This window comes from Helianthus annuus, chromosome 3 (assembly GCF_002127325.2).
Source record: "Helianthus annuus cultivar XRQ/B chromosome 3, HanXRQr2.0-SUNRISE, whole genome shotgun sequence".
Taxonomy (NCBI): Eukaryota; Viridiplantae; Streptophyta; class Magnoliopsida; order Asterales; family Asteraceae; genus Helianthus; species Helianthus annuus.
The window spans coordinates 93016218-93039017 of record NC_035435.2 but is presented as its reverse complement, the minus strand read 5'-3'; the positions used below and the strand labels follow the sequence as shown (position 1 = coordinate 93039017).

At 36.6% G+C, this 22800-nt stretch overlaps 1 pseudogene; it reads right to left on the bottom strand.

Annotated features, from left to right (window-relative positions):
* Positions 1 to 1669: 1669 nt before the first annotated feature.
* LOC110927797 lies at positions 1670 to 4318 on the bottom strand (annotated as a pseudogene).
* Between the last annotated feature and the right edge of the window lie 18482 nt (positions 4319 to 22800).

Genomic DNA, 22800 nt, shown 5'->3' with positions numbered 1-22800 from the left:
TAATGTTGTAGGAGAATCGTTCATAAAATAAGATAAAATAACATTTTTATTATTTAATTAATTCGAATTACAATACAAAAGTAAAGAATTCAAAGAGAAATGAAATAAGCAAAGTAGAAGAACAGAAATCTAGTGTTGTGGCAGAGGATTTATGTTCAATAGAGGTATGGAAGTCCCTTAAAACAATGTAGAGGGCATTTTTTTCCAGAAACTCTTCTTCTTTCGTGTGTGTACTTTCTTTAACATATGAGTCTTCAAGAGTGTGACCCCTTTTCCAAGAATCTCTTGTGTGTATTCTTATGTGTATCAGGCACAAAATTCTACTTTTTATATATAAGTGCCATGGGTGGATAAAGAGTCGAGCTTAATTAGAGACTTAAGTTGAGATGTAAAAACTCTAACCAAGTGACACAAAATCTCTAATTAAATGACATAAAAAACTCTACTCAAGAGTATAGTCTTAAATACAACAAAATACAACACATGGAGAATCTCTGTTAATAATTTCGTTAAATTTCCACAATTTCTATTTACCACATTTCCATCACCATAGAACCTCATGGTTCTACACGGTGTTGTAAAAACCACGACTAGTGAGAGACTAGTCAGCGATTAATCGCTAATCAGCCTTCAGCTGAGTAATTTTTCACTAATCAGTCAGTTAATCGCTACTCATTCCAAGCCGGTCCAAGTCGGGGCTAGTCAACCCAAGTCGGTCTAATCATCTCTAGTCGGCCCAATAATAATCCTTAAAAAACTAGCCCAATATAAAACGTTTAGCCCATTTCCCTTAAAGCCATACCCTAATATTGCTAATACTGAGACGCTGATTACTCCCAGGCTCCCAGCGACAATAAAATCACGCTCTTCCACGGTTGGTTCAACTGAAATCAGCCACTCACCCTCTTCCACTCCCAGCAACAACACACTACTAGAAAACGCAAAATTTCTTACACCGTTTTTCGTCAAAAATGCGTCACAAATAGCGATTTCTGACTAATTTACAAGTAAATGTGTACGTAGGAAAACCCCTCGAAGGAAACTGGTTTCTTACGCATTTGCTACGCAACTTCCTACGCATTTCTGACAAAAATATGATGTCAGAAGTTCCTACACATTTTCTTCAGTATTATTATCAGGATTATCTTTTATTTCCTACACATTTTCGACGAACTTTTTTTAATTTATTTTTATAGTGTTATTATTGCAGTCGTTTTTATATTTAGTTTTGTGACGCATTTCCAACACAATTTTTATACGCATTTTCGACACTCCCATTTCTGACGCATTTTCAACACTACCCTTTCTGACACATTCCGATGGCATTAAAAAAAATTAAAAAAAAAATCTTTTTGAACTTTCCTACGCATTTGTGACGAAACAATAATTAAAAAAAATAAAAAATATATTTTTAAACTTTCCTACACATTTGTGACGAAACAATAATAAAATTAAAAAAAAATGTTTTAAAAAAATATTAATCTTATATTGGTTAAAAATATTAAACATCATTTACATTTAAAATATAAAAATAATCTGGCAGTGTTTATATGTTTAAAAAGCATACATTTACACACATATTTAACTTCCTGTTTACTAAAAGTTCTGAGTAGGAACGAGCCTCTCTTTATACACTCATGATTTGTTTTTATTTGCATGCAAGAAAAACTAAAAAACTGAAACTGACTATTATTGTCTTGGAATATAAATACTGACAAAGAGCACATAGATATGCAATGTGATGGATGGATGGATGGATATCTCATTGTGCAACAAAATGCTCAAATAAATAGTATTCTTACAATCAGATCCTAGCAGTAGATTTAAACATAAAGAGAGATAGATTAAGACCAAGTCAAAGATACTACCATGATCCCACGGTAGCGACTGTTGGATTCTGAAAAGCAGCAGAGGCGGGGAGACGGTCAAACCTTCTTCTGTAATCTTTGCTATCTGTATATGTGCACGTTCAGTACATAACCAATTTTTAATAGGAAACCGGTGCGTAAACACTTGTACATAGTGCTTGCCAAATATAGTGAAAGAGAGGTGGTTATGCAGTTACATAATTGCTTTATGAATCACAGTTATAAATGTTCTACAACTGGCTCAAGTTTAAGACCCATAACTTATTATTGTAAGAACAGAGTTTTTAAAGTAACTTATTTTATAAAATTATATAGTTTATGAAGAATGAAGTTTTTAAAAATATTACCTGAAGCTTGTTAACAGCAGACCTATCACGGTATAGAAGGTCACGCATGCATTTCTCCAATAACTTGACACCCTCCTCAAAACTCAAGTCCTCCCTCCATTCCTCACGAAGTATAGGTCGGGCAAGGTGATTTCCAAATCCAGTCGCGATATGATCATCCTCATAATGTACACCGATCATGCTAATCTGCATATATATAAATAGTCGTGCACTTCTTTAGGTCCAAGTGAGTTCCCATCATCCCACATATTGTCATGCAAAATCATTATTTACAACAAACAAGTTAAAACTTACAATTAGAAGTAGAGGTGGCAATGTAGACCTATTCTTGGTTTTAAAAAGCGTGCGCCTTTTCGCTCCGCGCCTAGAGTAATTACAAGAGGTGTCAAAAAGGCACGAGACGCACACCCTGGGGCCTTTTCGCTCCGCACCTAGAGTAATTACAAGAAGCGCCAAAAAGGGCGCTTTTTGGGATTTTTCTGGGCTTTTTGGGCCTGAGGCGCGAGCCTCTCGTACCCAAGGCGTTTTTATGCATCTAATTGCTGTACCTTGGGTTTTCTGGCTTGTACACCCTGTCCATTATTCCACCACTTTTTAAAAAGATCCCAATTGAATACAACCAAAATGCATAGACATGTGTATCACAGATACTTACATGAGTTCATCAAGGTACATGAGTTCTCCACTTGCACCAATAAGAGAATGTTTGCCCACTTGCTTTAATCGTTCAACACTCTTGTACTGAATGGTGGATCCATATGACCCTGTGAACACAAAAGTCAGCAAACAGTATTGCTAGAAATAATGGTAGTTCAACCATCACACAGTTCCATTACAGCAAGAAATGATAAATCTGCAAGGGTGCAAACGAGCCGAGCCCGAGCTCGACTCGTTTAGTATTTATTAATTAATTTAGATTTATTATAATTATTATTATACATACAATTTAGTTATTTTTTATATTTATATAAATGGTAATTATTATTATATAAATATATGTTTAATATATTAATAAAAATATATAAACAGAAAGCTCGTTTAGGCTCGCGAGCCGGCTCGAGCTTGATAAGCGAAGCTCGGGCTCGGGCTCGTTTATTGAATGGGCTTGTTTTTAGGCTCGGGCTCTAGCTCGTGCTCGTTTAAGCTCGGCTCATTCGAGCTTTTTTCGAGCCAAGCTTGAGTAGCTCGCGAGTAGCTCGGCTCATTTGCACCCCTAGTGTGCTTTATCCATATATTAAAAACTCATTGGTAGTTCTACTAGGTGAAAAAAACAAATAGATATTCTTAATAGCACCTAACATATACATACAAACACCCACAGATATATAGCATATTTAACAACAGTCTGATGTTGTTAAGGATTATCTAACCTCCCATGTCAGCAGCCATGAGAATTCCATCCTTGTACTTGATCCCACTGATGGATGTACCCGTCACATATGGATACCTATATAAAAAACCAATCAACTTGTAATATACAAAATGATAATATAATAACTGTAATAATAACAAAATTGAACACATGATTGATGTCAAAAGTCCATATCAGATTGAATCTCAAAAGTACTAGAGAATGTTTTTACCAAGGACCCACTTGTAAGAAAAACATGTGAAAGAGAACTCAATTTGGTTGAAGCATTTCATCGAGCAGTTGGTATGTATCTTCAAACCTTTCACGTTCGAACAACATAACAAAAATCAAAACCTGATAAAACCACATACAACAGCTAGTATATATATATAATTGATCCTAAGACTAAGATAAAACCTATACATGATGCATGATTGATGCATTCATCAACAAAAAAAGAGTAATATGTATACCTTATTCGTAATCGCACCATAACAGTAGCTGTAGCAATCCGTGAAAGACAGTTCAATGGTGCGTTGGTGGTCACTTGTGGTGAAGAAGATTATCGATTGTTGTGCAGAAGACGACCGATTTCAGGTGAAGAACACCATCGATTGAATGTGAAGAACATGATGCTTATTGAAGGTGAAGAAGATGATCGAAGGTGGGGGTTGGCTGCGTGGAACAAACAGAGCAGCAAGGGGATATTGATTAAGGTTACAAGGAGTCGGGGATAATAGATTTAGGTTGAAAGAGGGAAAAATGATAAGTGGGAGGGAAAGCCAGAGATTTTAAAATTATGGCTGCAATTGGAGTCACGTTATTATAATAATTAGTTTTTTAATTATTAAAATATACTTTTTTAATTCTCCATTAATAGTAATATGTATTCTTATATTAGAATAAGGGTGCAAACGATTCGAGCCGAGTCCCGAGCTTCACCAAGCTCGAGCTCGAGTTCGTTTCACTTGTAAAAGCTTGAGGTCGATCTTGGCTCAATTTGAGCTTTGTTTTTAAAGCTCGAGCTCGGCTCATAAGTAATTTTTCAAACTCGAGTTTTGCTCGGCTCAATTCGAGCTTTTTTTCGAGCCGATCTCGAGTAGCTCGGTTCATTTGCACCCCGAAAACACGGTCCGAACTCGACACGAATCTAACACGAAATTTGCGGGGTTTGGGTTTAGCCTAAACGGGTTCGGGTCAGTTTCAGGTTGAACCCGCAAACCCGTTTAGCTAAACGGGTCAGGTTCGGGTCAACCCGGTCGGGTTGGCGGGTAGACCCGCTTAACCCATTTCTATAATATTATATTTTTTTACAATATGTTTTATGTTATAAATTAAATTTGGTGTGTATTTTATGTTATATTTATAACTTAAAAATAGAAACCGACACAGAAATAGAAACTAACATAAGATTTTATGATTTTAATGTAAGTTTATTATCTAATTTGTGTTTTTTTCTAGTAGATGTTAATTTTAATATATTAATTTACTGAAAAAATATAAAAAAATTCGGGTTGAACGGGTTGGGTTCGGGTTAGCCTGCGAATATTCGGGTCACGTTCAGGTTCATATGTATGAAACGATTTTCGGGTTGGGGTCGGGTTCGGGTTCGTTTAAAATTTTCGGGTTCGGGTCGGGTTGAACCCGCCAACTCGCGAATATGACCCGTTTAGCACCCTTAGACTAGGCGCCGATCAATCTCGATTAATCACCGATTATTCTATTCTGGATTAATTTTCGATTAATTACAACTAATCGCAATTATATTTGATTAATGCCCATTAATCCCGATTAATCGCTAGTCCCCACCCCACCACTGGCCGACTAGCGACTAGCAATTTCAACAACCATGGTAAATGGTAAATGTTTACTTATTAATATTAACGGTACAACTATTACTACTAATATTAATGGTATTCTATAGTACTCATAATGCCTTCTTTTAATATATATAAGTATTCATATAACTTAGCCTTTTTTAACGATATATAACTTTTAATACATTGAAACATAGATAAAAATACGGCGTTAGTTCGGTACAGTTTTTGGCGATTTTTGGTACCGGTATTGTCATACGATATTTCGGTGTTACTAATTAACATATGTCGGTTTTGGCGATTTTCACCAGGGGATACTGGTATTTTAATGTAAAATTCGGTATACCGTGCCGTGTACCATACCAAATCGATACCGAACCGAAAGTCGGTACTAAAAACGCCAAAAAGTAGGTACCGATTCGGTACCCAGTAAAAAAATGTTACGAAAAATCTGTAGTACCGGTACCAAGTACCAAACGCTCATCCCCACACATAGGTAGGTACATACGTTTAATAAAATAAGAATTATTATATGGGTTGTTTTCTACGTATTTGTGACAAATACTATAAAATCGTCAGAAAAATGTGTCACAACTTGTGACGGATTTCCGACACAATATAAATTTTGTCATAAATGCATAGGAAATAACTGCCAGCTTCCTACAGATTTCTGACGAAAAAATTTTACATTTCGTCTTTCTAAAGTCCAACATCGTTTTTTTTTCAATCAATCTTTGGTACAACTTTATTATACATGATATACTTTTGTCTTACAAAGTTATACCTATTATACTTATAGATACCTACCAATCCATCTTCCCTTTTAGAAAGTTATATCTATTTTCATGTACGCATATGTATATGCACTTCCGAACCCATTACACAAAATATAATTTGGAAATCTGTATAAGTGTATATATATATAAGTATATATATATATATATTTAGTGGCAATTTGTATAAGTACATATATATTTAGTGGTTTATATACACTGTGATACATACTCATATACATACACATAAGCATATACGCACAATACACCCATACACATCAATACGTATATGCATGCATATACATAGAAATCAATCACATGCCATTGAAAGAGACTAAAGATGTTGAGGTCCTGAATCGAGAAACTAATATAAAACCGTAAAGGTGTAAGTTTACCAAATCCTGCCTAATCCGCTACTCCCAAGTCAATTTCGGCCTGCATATATATAAATACACACACACATACATACACACACACATACATACACACATACATACATACACACATACATACACACATACATACACACATACATACACACATACATACACACATACATACACACATACATACACACATACATACACACATACATACACACATACATACACACATACATACACACATACATACACACATACATACACACATACATACACACATACATACATACATACATACATACATACATACATACATACATACATACATACATACATACATACATACATACATACATACATACATACATACATACATACATACATACATACATACATACATACATACATACATACATACATACATACATACATACATACATACATACATACATACATACATACATACATACATACATACATACATACATACATACATACATACATACATACATACATACATACATACATACATACATACATACATACATACATACATACATACATACATACATACATACATACATACATACATACATACATACATATGTATTCAACTGCACACTTAATAACAAATATAACCACATCCACATATAGATAAAAACATGCATAGACGTACACATACATACCCACATACCCAAATACATATATACATACTCACATTATACTCCTATCCATACGTCCAAATACTTACGTACATTTAATATTTAAAATAAGAATAATTATATGGGTTGTTTCTTACACATTTGTGACAAATCCTTAAATGTCGTAAGAAATGTGTCACAACTTACAATGGATTTACGCATTTTGTCATAAATACGTAGGAAATTGTATTCATACATGGATTGTTTCCTATGTCTTTGTGACAATTATATTTAAAAATAAGCATTTTGTCATAAATGTATAGGAATATGTTTATTTTATAATTATTATATACTAGTCTTATTATTAGTTAACCTTTTGTAGATTATTTATGACAGATCTGTGACGTAATTGTCAATTAATTAGGATTTTCTTATTTTTTGTCAGAAACTTGTCACAAGTTGTGACGGAATTCCGACGGATGGTTTAAGTAAATGAAAAAAATAAATATTTCGTCATAAATGTGTAGCAAACGATATTATTTTCCCTTATGTTTTTGGTTTTTATAAATATTTATTCGGTAAAAAATAATAATTAACCTTTTGTAGATTATTTCCTACAGATAGATTTATGACGCAACTGTCAATTAATTAGGGTTTTCTTATTTTTCGTCATAAATGTGTAGGAAACGATATCATTTTCCCTTATTTTTTTGTTTTGTAGGTTATTTCCGATAGATTTGTTACGCAACTGTCAATTAATTAGGGTTTTCTTATTTTTGGTCATGGATGCATCCAAAATCTGTAACAAAATCCTGAAATTTATTTTTGTAGGAAATTCGTCATAAAAGTGTAGTAATTTATCACGAAAAAAATTGTGTAGGAAATTTCTGTAGGAAATTGTCCCTTTTTTCTAGTAGTGAATCACGCTCTTCCACGGTTGGTTCAACTGACATCGCTGCTCACCCTCTTCCACGGTTCCACGACTCCGACGATCTTATCCCTCTCCGGCGGCGCCGCCTCTTTCTCCGGCAGGCGCAACTCCTTTCTCTGGAAAATCGACGATACATCAACCAACAAATCGCATTTACAATCTTAAATTCTTAATAAATTGTTACTGACTTAATGTAAAGCTTTAATAGAAATCTATACTGATGAAATTTTAATAGATTGTTGCTGTAAAGCTTATTATAATTTTTTAAGTTACAACGTATTAGAAATTTGTAATTTAGCTCATAGTTACACTTACATAACAGATAACTTACATGAGATCTGAAATTTGTATTGAATTGATGAACTCGGTGTAGACATGTAGTCAATTTATGTATCTATACTTGTGTGGTGTAATTCTGTAAGTACTTTTTTTTTGACAGACAACATTTTTATGGCATCTATGGAATCAGCTGGTAGTAAAATGCTTAAAAGAAGCTCTGCCGATATTGGATGGGAATACGGAAGTTTGGTGGATCCAAATAAGTTAGATAGAACTTAATGTAACTTGTGTAAAAAGTGTATCTCCGAAGGAGTGTATAGATTGAAACAACAAATAGCGGGCATGACGGGAGGTGTTACAATTTGTCAAAAAGCAACAAAAGATGATCATTTAAGGGTTCTAAATGCTCTTAATGAAGCCTAAAACAAAAAAAAGAAAAGAAAATAAAAGCTAAACAAAGTAGTGATGAAGCTTTAAGATCCGGGGTGAACATTGGTGATGAAACAATTGACCACGATGATTGTTTTGGAGATTTGAAGGAATCTCATTCTTTTGGTCCTATTAATAGATTTGGAACTAGCCAAGGCAACAACAAACAAAGCAATCTTAACAATGTTTTTAAAAAGAAACAAATGACTCATGTAAACCAATATGTTATGAGTGGACGTATGAATGTGCAATTCCATTTCATGCCTTTGAAGGGGATAGCTTCAAATAAGTAGTGGAGGCAATTGCTCAATTTGGTCCTAGTTTCATGCCTCCTACTAGATATGAGATGAGAAGTACCTTTTTGAGAAAAGAGGTTGAAGACAGTAAAACCTATTTGAAAAAGTTTGAAGAGGAATGTAAATGTACAAGATAATCTATCATCACCGATACATGGTCCGATAGAACAAGAAAAAGCATCATAAACTTGTGTGTCAATTCAAAGTTAGGTACGATGTTTTATCTTCTAAAGAATATTCGGATGAAGCGCACACAAGTGCAAACATATTTGAGTATGTTGATAAATGCATTGAAGAAGTTGGTCTAGAAAATGTCGTTCAAATTGTGACCAGTAATGCATCTAATAATATGGGTGCATCAAAATTGTTGAAGGAGAAAAGACCAACAATATTTTGGACAACATGTGCAACACATACAATTAATCTCATATTTGAAGGTATTTATATCGTTAGTTTGTTAGTTGTCCAATATCAAGCAAAAGACACTAACGATCTTTATTTATGCTTAGCAAAAAATATTGGTTATGATTAGAAAGTATACAAAGAAAAGGAACATTGTGAGACTGGGAGTTACAAGATTTACATCCGTCTTTGTTACTTTACGAAGTTTGTTAGAAAAAAGTGTCAACTTAGGCATATGTTTTCTACCGATAAATAGGAAAAATCTAAATTTGCTAAAACGGAAAAAGGAATGGCCGCTTAGAAAACAGTTAGATCACCGTCATTTTGGGGTGTAGTGACAACATGCTTGAACGTATTTGCACCATTAGTCAAAGTCCTCTAAATGGTTGATGCGGATTGGAAGCCTTCAATGGGTTTTATAAATAGTGAGCTTCAACGGGCAAAAGAAAAATTTATCAAGACTTTGAATGATAATAAAAGTGCATACAAGCCTATTTTAGATATTATCTCAAAAAATAATCTAAAAGGCTTGATACTTATCTACATATGACGACTTGCGTTTTAAACCCATATGACGACTTGCGTCCACAGTGGCTAATCACGCTGAACGACCCGAGAAGTTCTCGGGTCTACACTTCAAGAGGTGGCAGCAGAAGATGTTCTTCTACCTGATGTACACGTAAACACTATCATGGAGGTGAATCCTAACGTTGTGTCTTACTTTGAAAATGTGTTTCCTTTGAGAAGACAAACACATGCAACGTCATCAACACCTACTTTTGAAGTAGGTGAAAGCTCTTCTACACCAGTTGAGGAGGCAGTTCATGATAAGACACATGAACAACATGAGGTTGAAGAAAGTGATCGTAGGCGAAGTAAAAGGCCAAGGGTTGAAAAATCCTTCGGTCCAGACTTCCTTAGCTATATGGTTGAGGGCGAGCCCAATACATATCGCGAAGCGGTTTCCTCTTCAGAAGGACCTCAATGGAAAGAAGCAATAAGAAATGAAATAGATTCTATATAGCAAAATCATAATTGGGAGTTAGTAGATCTTCCACCTGGTTGCAAACCACTTGGATATCGTTGGATATTCAAAAGGAAGATGAAAACTGATGGAAGTATTGATAAGTACAAGGCTAGGTTGGTGATTAAAGGATTTAGACAAAAGGAAGGTCTAGATTACTTTGATACCTACTCGCCTGTGACGCGCATAACCTCGATTAGATTGGTTCTTGCTATAGCGGCTTTAAGAAATTTGGAAGTTCACCAAATGGATGTTAAAACCGCATTTCTAAATGGCGATTTAGAAGAAGAGATTTACATGGAGCAACCTGAAGGTTTCTCCGCCCCAGGTCAAGAGGGTAAAGTATGTAAACTCGTCAAGTCTTTGTATGGCTTGAAGCAAGCACCAAAACAATGGCACCAAAAGTTTGATCATGTCATGATTGACAATGGTTTCAAAATAAATGAGCGCGACAAATGTGTTTATTTCAAAGACACAAATAAAGGTTATGTGATCTTATGCCTTTATGCAGACGATATGCTTATCATTGGGAGTAATGATAAAATTATCAAAGCTACTAAAAGCATGTTGAAAGCTAGATTTGACATGAAAGACATGGGTTTAGCGGATGTGATTCTTGGAGTAAAGATCATAAGAACCCAAGAAGGTCTTGTGTTAAGTCAATCTCACTATGTGGATAAAATTCTTGAAAAATTCAACTCGGGAGATACGAGTGTCGCTCGAACTCCAGTTGATACCTCCCAACATCTCAAGAAGAATAAAGGAGATGGAGTTGCTCAGTTAGAGTATTCAAGAATTATAGGCAGTCTAATGTATCTAATGACATGTACTAGACCCGACTTGGCTTACGCGGTGAGTAGGCTAAGTAGATACACCAGCAATCCGTGCGCGGATCATTGGAAGGCTATCACGAGGGTGCTTAGATACATACGATACACAAGAGACTATGGACTGCATTATACCCGACAACCAGCAGTGATCGAAGGATACACTGATGCAAACTGGATATCGGATAATAAAGATTCCAAATCAACAAGTGGTTACGTGTTTACACTTGGAGGAGCTGCTATTGCTTGGAAGTCTTCTAAGCAAACGGTCATAGCGAGATCCACAATGGAATCTGAATTTATCGCCTTGGATAAGTCAGGCGAGGAGGCGGAATGGCTACGTCAATTCGTGGAAGATATTCCAAGATGGCCAAAGCCTTTGCCCGCCATATGTGTACATTGTGATAGCCAATCAGCGATTGGTAGAGCTCAAAGCTTGATGTACAATGGCAGATCAAGGCATATGCGACGTAGACATAACACGATACGACAACTACTCTCAACGGGTGTTATCACAATTGATTATGTGAGATCAGCGGATAACATTGCGGACCCGTTTACAAAAGGCTTAAGCAGAGAGTTAGTAGAAACGTCGTCAAGAGGAATGGGACTAAAGCCCGTGGTAAATGGGAATATGAGGGAAACCTAACTTAGTTGACTGGAGATCCCAAGATCTAAGTTCAACAGGACAACTTAATCATATTACCAAAACGGAGTCACTGTGGGGGAGTACCCCAAACTAAATAAAAGGGAGTTACATATACTTCCTAGTCCATTCCAATCAGTGACATGAAGTGAGGTTAAGCATATTAAGGTTAATGATTTCGGGAAATCAAATAACCATGATGCTTTTAATGATTCATGGGAATCACCTATGTTAGAGAGAAGTGGGGTCGCTTCAAATGGATTTGTGGGGTGCGCAAATCCTAGAGCTCTCGCAGAACCAGGCTAGTGTTCCAGGACCATAATAGGACACGACAATGAGGAGTTGGCCAAACCAGGGAGAGTATTGTGTGAAGTGTATTGTCGTTTACACAAATGGGGGTATGTTCAAGGACATCGCGTCTACACACCGCTAGTAAGCTAAGTGCGTTTCACAAAAGAAGGTTCAAAGGCTTCAACCTACCTATCTTGCAATACTCAACTGTCGAAGTTTATCGTTGAAAAGTGTAAGGAAAAGATCCATTTCCATACATGTGGGGGATTGTTGGAAATTTGATGAAAATAACATTTTTCATGTGGGGGATTGTTGGAAAAATAGGTGAAAATAGCATTTTTCACAAATATAGGAAAATGATTTTTTCCTATTTTGGACTAGAAATAAATATAATAAAATGAGCGGGTTTTATGTATTTATTTGTGGGTTTGTGTTCTATGTTGGAAGAGCTTCGCAACGAACTAAACCACGTCCAAAACCGAGCTAAGATGAATGAGATATCGATGCTCAAAGTTGGGTGTTTGGAACATTCAATGTTGAAACTAAAGGGAAAGTAGCACCTTGTCCCACATAGGAGGAGAGATGGAACTTAAATGGGTATTTAAGGTGGAACTCTCCATCCTTATTGTTTCATGGAAGCACACACTAGTGTCCTCGCGAAGGGTGCAGAGCACCCTAACTCGCACTCGCACTCGCACACGCTCGCGCGCGCGCGCGCGTGGCGTGGGCGATGAGGCGCAATGTGACGCTTTGATGGCGCACTTTGCACTTCGCACGCTCGCATCGCCGCGAGCCGCTTGAGAGCCGCCTTTGTGGAGCACAAGGGTTGCAAGGACCAAGTGGTACGTGATGTGGCGCATGACGCGGCAGTCATGCGCGCGCGAGTACACGAGGCGCGCGGTTGGGCGCATGGTGCATGGGTCCTGCTGTGTCATGCGCGGCGCACCAGAGTAAGCCAATACGGCGCGACTGTGTGGCGCGCACGTATAGGCTCACAGGTGACGTGGCGCACGCGCGCATGGACGGACTTGAGCCAAGAGGCCGCACCGCGCATGGCCTTGAGCCAAGAGGCCGCACCGCGCATGAGCGCGCATGGACATGCGCCAGTGTGGCGCACGCGCGCATGGCAGTGAGCCAAGATGCCGCACCACGCATGGGCGTGCGGACCTGGGCGCGCGCGCGCAGAAGCTTCCAGCATTGAATGACTGGGCAGTTTCAGTCCAGCTTCGTAACTGACGAGTTAATAGGCTTTGACTGAGAATTAAATGACGTATTAAAGTGCATTGAAGACGTTTAATGCAATTTAAACCTCTCATTTAATTCGTTTTGACTGTTTCAACCTAGGAGCTGTATAAATACAGCTCCATACCCACATTGTTTATTGTTTATTTTATTTATTTACGTGAACGGTTCCTACAATCTTAAAACAAATTTTAAAACCGTTCGTGTAATCAAAACCATTCTGTTTGTGATTCAAACCAGTTTTGTTTTCACTCAGTTTGTGTTTTAAAAACAGATTTTTTTTTTTTTGTTTTCTTCTTCAAAGGAGCGACTTTGGTTGAAAACAATTTTGGTTACTTCAGAATTGTCCTATAAATTTGCTAAAACTTTCTGATTTGGTCTTCAAAGTTGGACTTAGAAGCCAATCAGTAAGTTCTAATTATTAAAAATTTTCTGTTTTTTGGTCTTCAAAGTTGGACTTAGAAGCCTAAACAGTAAATTAGTGGTAAAAATTAAAATTTGATAGTTTACTTCTGGTTTTTGCGTAAATCAGAATTTTTGACTAAACTTTTAAAATTTTAATTTTTTCAGCATGTCGAACGAAAATGTCAACGTTAACAACACCACAAATGTTGTGACGGGAACCCCCCTCAACGCCACCACTGTGGGAGCGTCCACAGTGGCTAATCACGCTGAACGACCCGAGAAGTTCTCGGGTCTACACTTCAAGAGGTGGCAGCAGAAGATGTTCTTCTACCTGATGTACACGTAAACACTATCATGGAGGTGAATCCTAACGTTGTGTCTTACTTTGAAAATGTGTTTCCTTTGAGAAGACAAACACATGCAACGTCATCAACACCTACTTTTGAAGTAGGTGAAAGCTCTTCTACACCAGTTGAGGAGGCAGTTCATGATAAGACACATGAACAACATGAGGTTGAAGAAAGTGATCACAGGCGAAGTAAAAGGCCAAGGGTTGAAAAATCCTTCGGTCCAGACTTCGTTAGCTATATGGTTGAGGGCGAGCCCAATACATATCGCGAAGCGGTTTCCTCTTCAGAAGGACCTCAATGGAAAAAAGCAATAAGAAATGAAATAGATTCTATATTGCAAAATCATAATTGGGAGTTAGTAGATCTTCCACCTGGTTGCAAACCACTTGGATATCGTTGGATATTCAAAAGGAAGATGAAAACTGATGGAAGTATTGATAAGTACAAGGCTAGGTTGGTGATTAAAGGATTTAGACAAAAGGAAGGTCTAGATTACTTTGATACCTACTCGCCTGTGACGCGCATAACCTCGATTAGATTGGTTCTTGCTATAGCGGCTTTAAGAAATTTGGAAGTTCACCAAATGGATGTTAAAACCGCATTTCTAAATGGCGATTTAGAAGAAGAGATTTACATGGAGCAACCTGAAGGTTTCTCCGCCCCAGGTCAAGAGGGTAAAGTATGTAAACTCGTCAAGTCTTTGTATGGCTTGAAGCAAGCACCAAAACAATGGCACCAAAAGTTTGATCATGTCATGATTGACAATGGTTTCAAAATAAATGAGCGCGACAAATGTGTTTATTTCAAAGACACAAATAAAGGTTATGTGATCTTATGCCTTTATGCAGACGATATGCTTATCATTGGGAGTAATGATAAAATTATCAAAGCTACTAAAAGCATGTTGAAAGCTAGATTTGACATGAAAGACATGGGTTTAGCGGATGTGATTCTTGGAGTAAAGATCATAAGAACCCAAGAAGGTCTTGTGTTAAGTCAATCTCACTATGTGGATAAAATTCTTGAAAAATTCAACTCGGGAGATACGAGTGTCGCTCGAACTCCAGTTGATACCTCCCAACATCTCAAGAAGAATAAAGGAGATGGAGTTGCTCAGTTAGAGTATTCAAGAATTATAGGCAGTCTAATGTATCTAATGACATGTACTAGACCCGACTTGGCTTACGCGGTGAGTAGGCTAAGTAGATACACCAGCAATCCGTGCGCGGATCATTGGAAGGCTATCACGAGGGTGCTTAGATACATACGATACACAAGAGACTATGGACTGCATTATACCCGACAACCAGCAGTGATCGAAGGATACACTGATGCAAACTGGATATCGGATAATAAAGATTCCAAATCAACAAGTGGTTACGTGTTTACACTTGGAGGAGCTGCTATTGCTTGGAAGTCTTCTAAGCAAACGGTCATAGCGAGATCCACAATGGAATCTGAATTTATCGCCTTGGATAAGTCAGGCGAGGAGGCGGAATGGCTACGTCAATTCGTGGAAGATATTCCAAGATGGCCAAAGCCTTTGCCCGCCATATGTGTACATTGTGATAGCCAATCAGCGATTGGTAGAGCTCAAAGCTTGATGTACAATGGCAGATCAAGGCATATGCGACGTAGACATAACACGATACGACAACTACTCTCAACGGGTGTTATCACAATTGATTATGTGAGATCAGCGGATAACATTGCGGACCCGTTTACAAAAGGCTTAAGCAGAGAGTTAGTAGAAACGTCGTCAAGAGGAATGGGACTAAAGCCCGTGGTAAATGGGAATATGAGGGAAACCTAACTTAGTTGACTGGAGATCCCAAGATCTAAGTTCAACAGGACAACTTAATCATATTACCAAAACGGAGTCACTGTGGGGGAGTACCCCAAACTAAATAAAAGGGAGTTACATATACTTCCTAGTCCATTCCAATCAGTGACATGAAGTGAGGTTAAGCATATTAAGGTTAATGATTTCGGGAAATCAAATAACCATGATGCTTTTAATGATTCATGGGAATCACCTATGTTAGAGAGAAGTGGGGTCGCTTCAAATGGATTTGTGGGGTGCGCAAATCCTAGAGCTCTCGTAGAACCAGGCTAGTGTTCCAGGACCATAATAGGACACGACAATGAGGAGTTGGCCAAACCAGGGAGAGTATTGTGTGAAGTGTATTGTCGTTTACACAAATGGGGGTATGTTCAAGGACATCGCGTCTACACACCGCTAGTAAGCTAAGTGCGTTTCACAAAAGAAGGTTCAAAGGCTTCAACCTACCTATCTTGCAATACTCAACTGTCGAAGTTTATCGTTGAAAAGTGTAAGGAAAAGATCCATTTCCATACATGTGGGGGATTGTTGGAAATTTGATGAAAATAGCATTTTTCATGTGGGGGATTGTTGGAAAAATAGGTGAAAATAGCATTTTTCACAAATATAGGAAAATGATTTTTTCCTATTTTGGACTAGAAATAAATATAATAAAATGAGCAGGTTTTATGTATTTATTTGTGGGTTTGTGTTCTATGTTGGAAGAGCTTCGCAACGAACTAAACCACGTCCAAAACCGAGCTAAGATGAATGAGATATCGATGCTCAAAGTTGGGTGTTTGGAACATTCAATGTTGAAACTAAAGGGAAAGTAGCACCTTGTCCCACATAGGAGGAGAGATGGAACTTAAATGGGTATTTAAGGTGGAACTCTCCATCCTTATTGTTTCATGGAAGCACACACTAGTGTCCTCGCGAAGGGTGCGGAGTACCCTAACTCGCACTCGCACTCGCACACGCTCGCGCGCGCGCGCGCGTGGCGTGGGCGATGAGGCGCAATGTGGCGCTTTGATGGCGCACTTTGCACTTCGCTGCGAGCCGCTTGAGAGCCGCCTTTTTATTTTTGACCACGCGCGCGTGGTGGAGCACAAGGGTTGCAAGGACCAAGTGGTACGTGATGTGGCGCATGACGTGGCAGTCATGCGCGCGCAAGTACACGAGGCGCGCGGTTGGGCGCATGGTGCATGGGTCCTGCTGTGTCGTGCGCGGCGCACCAGAGTGAGCCAATACGGCGCGACTGTGTGGCGCGCACGTATAGGCTCACAGGTGACGTGGCGCACGCGCGCATGGACGGACTTGAGCCAAGAGGCCGCACCGCGCATGAGCGCGCATGGACATGGGCCAGTGTGGTGCACGCGCGCATGGCAGTGAGCCAAGATGCCGCACCGCGCATGGGCGTGCGGACCTGGGCGCGCGCGCGCAGAAGCTTCCAGCATTGAATGACTGGGCAGTTTCAGTCCAGCTTCGTAACTGACGAGTTAATAGGCTTTGACCGAGAATTAAATGACGTATTAAATTGCATTGAAGACGTTTAATGCAATTTAAACCTCTCATTTAATTCGTTTTGACTGTTTCAACCTAGGAGCTGTATAAATACAGCTCCATACCCACATCAGAGATACACCAGCAACAACAGCTTATGCAAACAACATTCCTCCTACTTCTAATCATCTTCTTCGTGCAAGTTTCAAGGTAACCTTCGGGTTGTAGGCGAATTCCGGCAGTACTACTGCTCCGGCTGTTGTACCCTGGGAAACAAAACGAGTACTCTTGGGAGACTCGGAATTTGTTTTAAGGGAAGCGTGTTGAACACGTGACTCAGCCACTCTGTTTCTACCCCTTTCTTGTATTTTGGTTTATTTCAGTTGTAATTGTTCTAGTATTTTATTTTTAGCTTTCCTTGTATTGTAATCAGTAATAAAATATTGTTTATTTTATTTATTTAAGCGAACGGTTCCTACAGTGATTTCGGGTTAGCTAAGTTGGTTGACCATGAGAAAGGCTCATAAACAACGATGTTGGCTGGAACACTGGGTTATATGGCTCCAGAATGCTTAATCACCGGCAAAGCATCAAAGGAATCAGATGTTTTTAGCTTCGGAGTTGTTGCATTGGAAATAGCTTGTGGGCGAAAACCGATTGAGTACAAGGCTCCATAAAAACAAACACGGTTAATAGAATGGGTTTGGGAGCTGTACGGGACTGGGCTTCTTCTAGAAGCAGCTGATCCGAGTCCAGGGTCAGATTTTGAGGAAGAAGAAATCAAGCGTTTAATGATTGTTGGGTTATGGTGTGTACACCCAGACTCAGAAATTCGCCCATCAATGAGACAAGCCATTAAAGTACTAAACTCTGAAACTTCCTTGCCTTTACTACCTTCAAAGATGCCTGTGGCATCTTATTTGACCCCTCCAGGGTCATCACTATTTGATGTCTCCTCCCTTATCCAATACCAGTCATCAAGCAACACATTTAACGTCGAATCATCAAAGAAAACATCTTCCACATATTCTTCTTCTCCCCCATCTACATCATTGTTACATTCGATGCAATGAAAGGTCTATATTATATACAATGTGTGATAAATTGAACTTACTGTTGGTTGTTTAAATAAAATTTATTTATTTATATAAGGGTCATTATGTCAGTATTGTAAATTGTGATCATGGGTCGAAATGTCATATTGTAAATAAATATGTTTGTATTTGTAGAAATATTATATTGATGGTAATGCATTATGGTTTGCCTTGTATATCTCCTGGTCGGTTAGGGAAATCTATTACTTATATTAAAACAAAACAATTTTGGCCACTTGTCATTTACTTAAACCTCTATTTTCCACCTGTCAACTAGATATTGCACAAAATTATGCTTTAGGCGGCAATCCATCCATTCGCTTCCCAATATCTCTTTGATTTGTACCGCCTTTCAATTGATTACGCTTAGAAAGAGAATTCAACTTTCCATATTTTGGTTCGAATCATCTTCCAAAATATGTTTCAATTCCCATGTTTAATTATCTTTCATCTCAATATCCCTAAATCTATAAAACCATATCACTTCTTGTGTCTCTATTCATCGATTGTTAGGGCAAACTATTTGTCAATCATATCTGTTTGTTCACAAGGATTTGTTATTCAAACGATCTGTCAACACTTATTGAAGGTACGATTATTTGTCACTGGTATGCTTATTTTATATGGAACTTCATCTGTTGCGAATTTTAGGGTTTTTTTAATACGTCTTTTGATTCAATATTCGATATCGTGTTGATCTGATCTGAATATCATAAGTAACCTTACGTTATTGATTATGGATTGATTTGCCCTCAATATTTGATTTTAGGTTTTCTTTATGTTGAAATCAGATCTGCAGATTATGGATTGATTTGCTCTCAATATTTGATTTTAGGCTTTTTTTATGTTGAAATCAGATCTACAGATTATTACAGTTTTATTGGCTTATATACTGATTTGAATATCTCTGATTTTTGTGTCGCTTTTGATATTTATCAAATTAATAAGTTGTATAAATTCTTAGGACTTATTTGTTAATATGTTATTCCTCTATTCTTAATTTTATAGGTTTACTTAATGTTGAATTAAGATCTGCAAATTTTTTACTCTAAATTGTTAGGGATTTAAATTTTTTTTGTATAATAGTTTAACTGAATCTTTTTTAATCGTCCACCTATATATTCAATGAGTTATATTACACCGATCCCAACGATGAACATATTTGTATAGTAGAAATAATACATTTATACAAAAAAACTTACTTCTAAACATTGCTCATATTGCCTAATGATTTATTGAAACTGTATATCAACGATCAACATATTTATTGAATCATGTAGGCCTGTATACTTATTATTCATTAAAAAATTGGAGTCTAATACAGACATCTTGCCTTATGAATGTTTGAAACTGTAACGGAACATGGACCATACTGATTACATCATGTAGCAGTATATATTTGTTCTTAATTAATTACTGTTTTGTATACTGTATATATGCAATTACACATTTATAAGGAAAAGCATGTATATATGCACTTAGACATTTATAAATGTAACCATGTTTTTTATTATGATGTATCATAAATCATAAATATTATGATCTATCATAAATGTTTAATTTAAAAAAAAAAAAATCATCTGACGTGCTAAGTTTATGTAACCTCTTATTGTAGGTTTAATCTATGGCTGAAAGTTCATCAAGGTATTACATTTGTATAATCTCTCTTTTGTTTGCATTTTTTATTTCTCATGATAACCTTTACATGTTACACTTGATTAACATCGTAATCTATAAATCAGTTTCAGACTACCCAGTTTTTGTAGGCACATGAATAAAGCAGACGAATTTATTATGGTAAATGACAAATTATTACATAACTTTATTTTCTTTTTTTTTTCTTTATCTGTATATATTAAGTACAGTTTCTTAATGTTTTATTGTTAAGATTTTTTCAGTATAATTATAAATCATTTTTTTTTTGTTTCAGTGTATTCCAAATGACGCTGCGTTCACACTATGGGGTGAATATAAATGTCCTACGAATGTTGATATAATCACAGAAGATGGCCGAAAATTTAATGTTGGAATAAGCGCCTCTAAGGGAAAGATATTCTTTTTTCAAGGTTGGTCCAAAGTTGTAGACCATTTACGACTAACCATTGGGTGTTTGGTTCTATTTAATCCTATAGATTACGCTACGTTTAAGTTAACTTCTTTCCTTGATGGGTTAGTCATGGGACTTTTTGGACGTTTCTGCTCCCTCCATCATCTCAATTTTATGTAAGATAACTTATAGCTATATTTTTATAATTGTAGTATGTAGTAATTTAATTATATTAAATTTACTGTTTGCTGATTTGGTTATATCATCCCCACAGGTCATTCCAGAATGTATCCTGCCAAAACACTATGATTATTCGTCAAATGATGTAATAGCTACTGTTATTACAGACAACATCACGTTTAACGTTCTAATTATAACATTTGACGGAAAAGTAGGTTTTTCTGCTGGTATTGACGTAATTGTTAGTCAGTTACGGTTGAATGATGGTTGTTTTATGTTTTTTACAAAATCTTTTGGGAATTTTTTCCATTTAAAAGTTTTTGGGAAAAACGGGGTTGAAATGAAATATTCAGATGTAGATGTCGATGAGGTAAGTCTCATATTTGACCATAATTATACACTTTTTACAATATAATTTAATTGATGTTATGCATTTAATTTTCAGGCTGAGGTTGCACCTCTTGATGCTGAAGATGATGATGATGAAGAAATAAATGGCGGTGTAAAAAAGTTTGTTCGTATGGCTGGTGAAGATCATTTTGTAAGTTTTAAACTAATTTTACATACTGCTAAAAACCAAATGTTATCCATTTTTTACTTAATAACCATTTATCTTTTGTTTTTTACAACAATACAGAGGATTCCTGATCCTGTTTCACGCATGGCTAGACTTCACGAAGGTTTAAAAGATTTGACCGTTAGATTTTCGCATCTGGATCCGCCATTGCAGATTACCAACGGTACCAGACGTGAAAGACGTGAAAGAAAAGGGAAGGTTGCTTTTCGATATGCGTTGACCTCTTGGAAGAAGTTCATGAAAGCCGGTATGATTAAGGTCCGCGACCAGGTTCACTTTTCCTTTAATGAAAATGATCAGGTTTTGACTGTTGAGAGGGTTGTACCTTACGTTAAGCGTACCAATTAGTTATAAGACAAATACGGCATGTTTTTTGCCTTTGAATTGTTTTTCGTTTTAACATTGGTGTTGGTTTTGAATTTCAAGTTTTTATATTACTTTAATTTAATATCTCAACTGTTATTTTGACAACTATATGACATGTGTTTAAAACTTTACTCTATGTTTTTTTGTACTTTTTATTTCCATTACAAGTATGATGGATCAAAATTTAGCTAGAAACTACTATTAAGGATACAATTAACTAGATATATTCTAATATTAACAATTAACAATTAACAATATTAAGATTAACATATTAAGACTAAGATTAACACTAAGACCAAGATTCCTGATTATTTTAAATAAATAGCAATTATTCCCCATGGGTTTTTAACGTACATCCAGCATCCACACGAGTAACATAATTAGTTTGGTTTGCTAAAAGTATAAAACCCTATAATATTACTACAACAATTTTATTATTTCTTTACGGTCCGATTTTTATAAAGCAACCATTAACAGCACATTTACAACTGCTATATTACTGTTTGCCTTAAACTGCCAATTCTATATAAAATACCTTTAAACGGGTCGAAATCTCCAGATTTATAAATAGAGAGTTAAAGTATTTAGGCTCTGTTCATTGGTAGACTTTACTAAAAAAGCATTTCATGTATGTGTTAAAATATATATTCTATTGATGTGTTAAAATATATATTCTATTGATGTTATGATATATAGGAGTTTGAGTATTAATGTTGCGAACGAGGCAGAAACAAATATATGTTTACTCTGTGAACTGATATTTAATGTTTGCACTTATTTTTATTGTTTTATGTGTTGGCGAGTTGGTAATTAGCACTTGAATTGATTTATTTAATTTTTTTTTGTTTTCTTTTTTTAATAGTTACATTTCATTTAAAGTTACTGAAGTGGGAGTGTAGAACCTATATT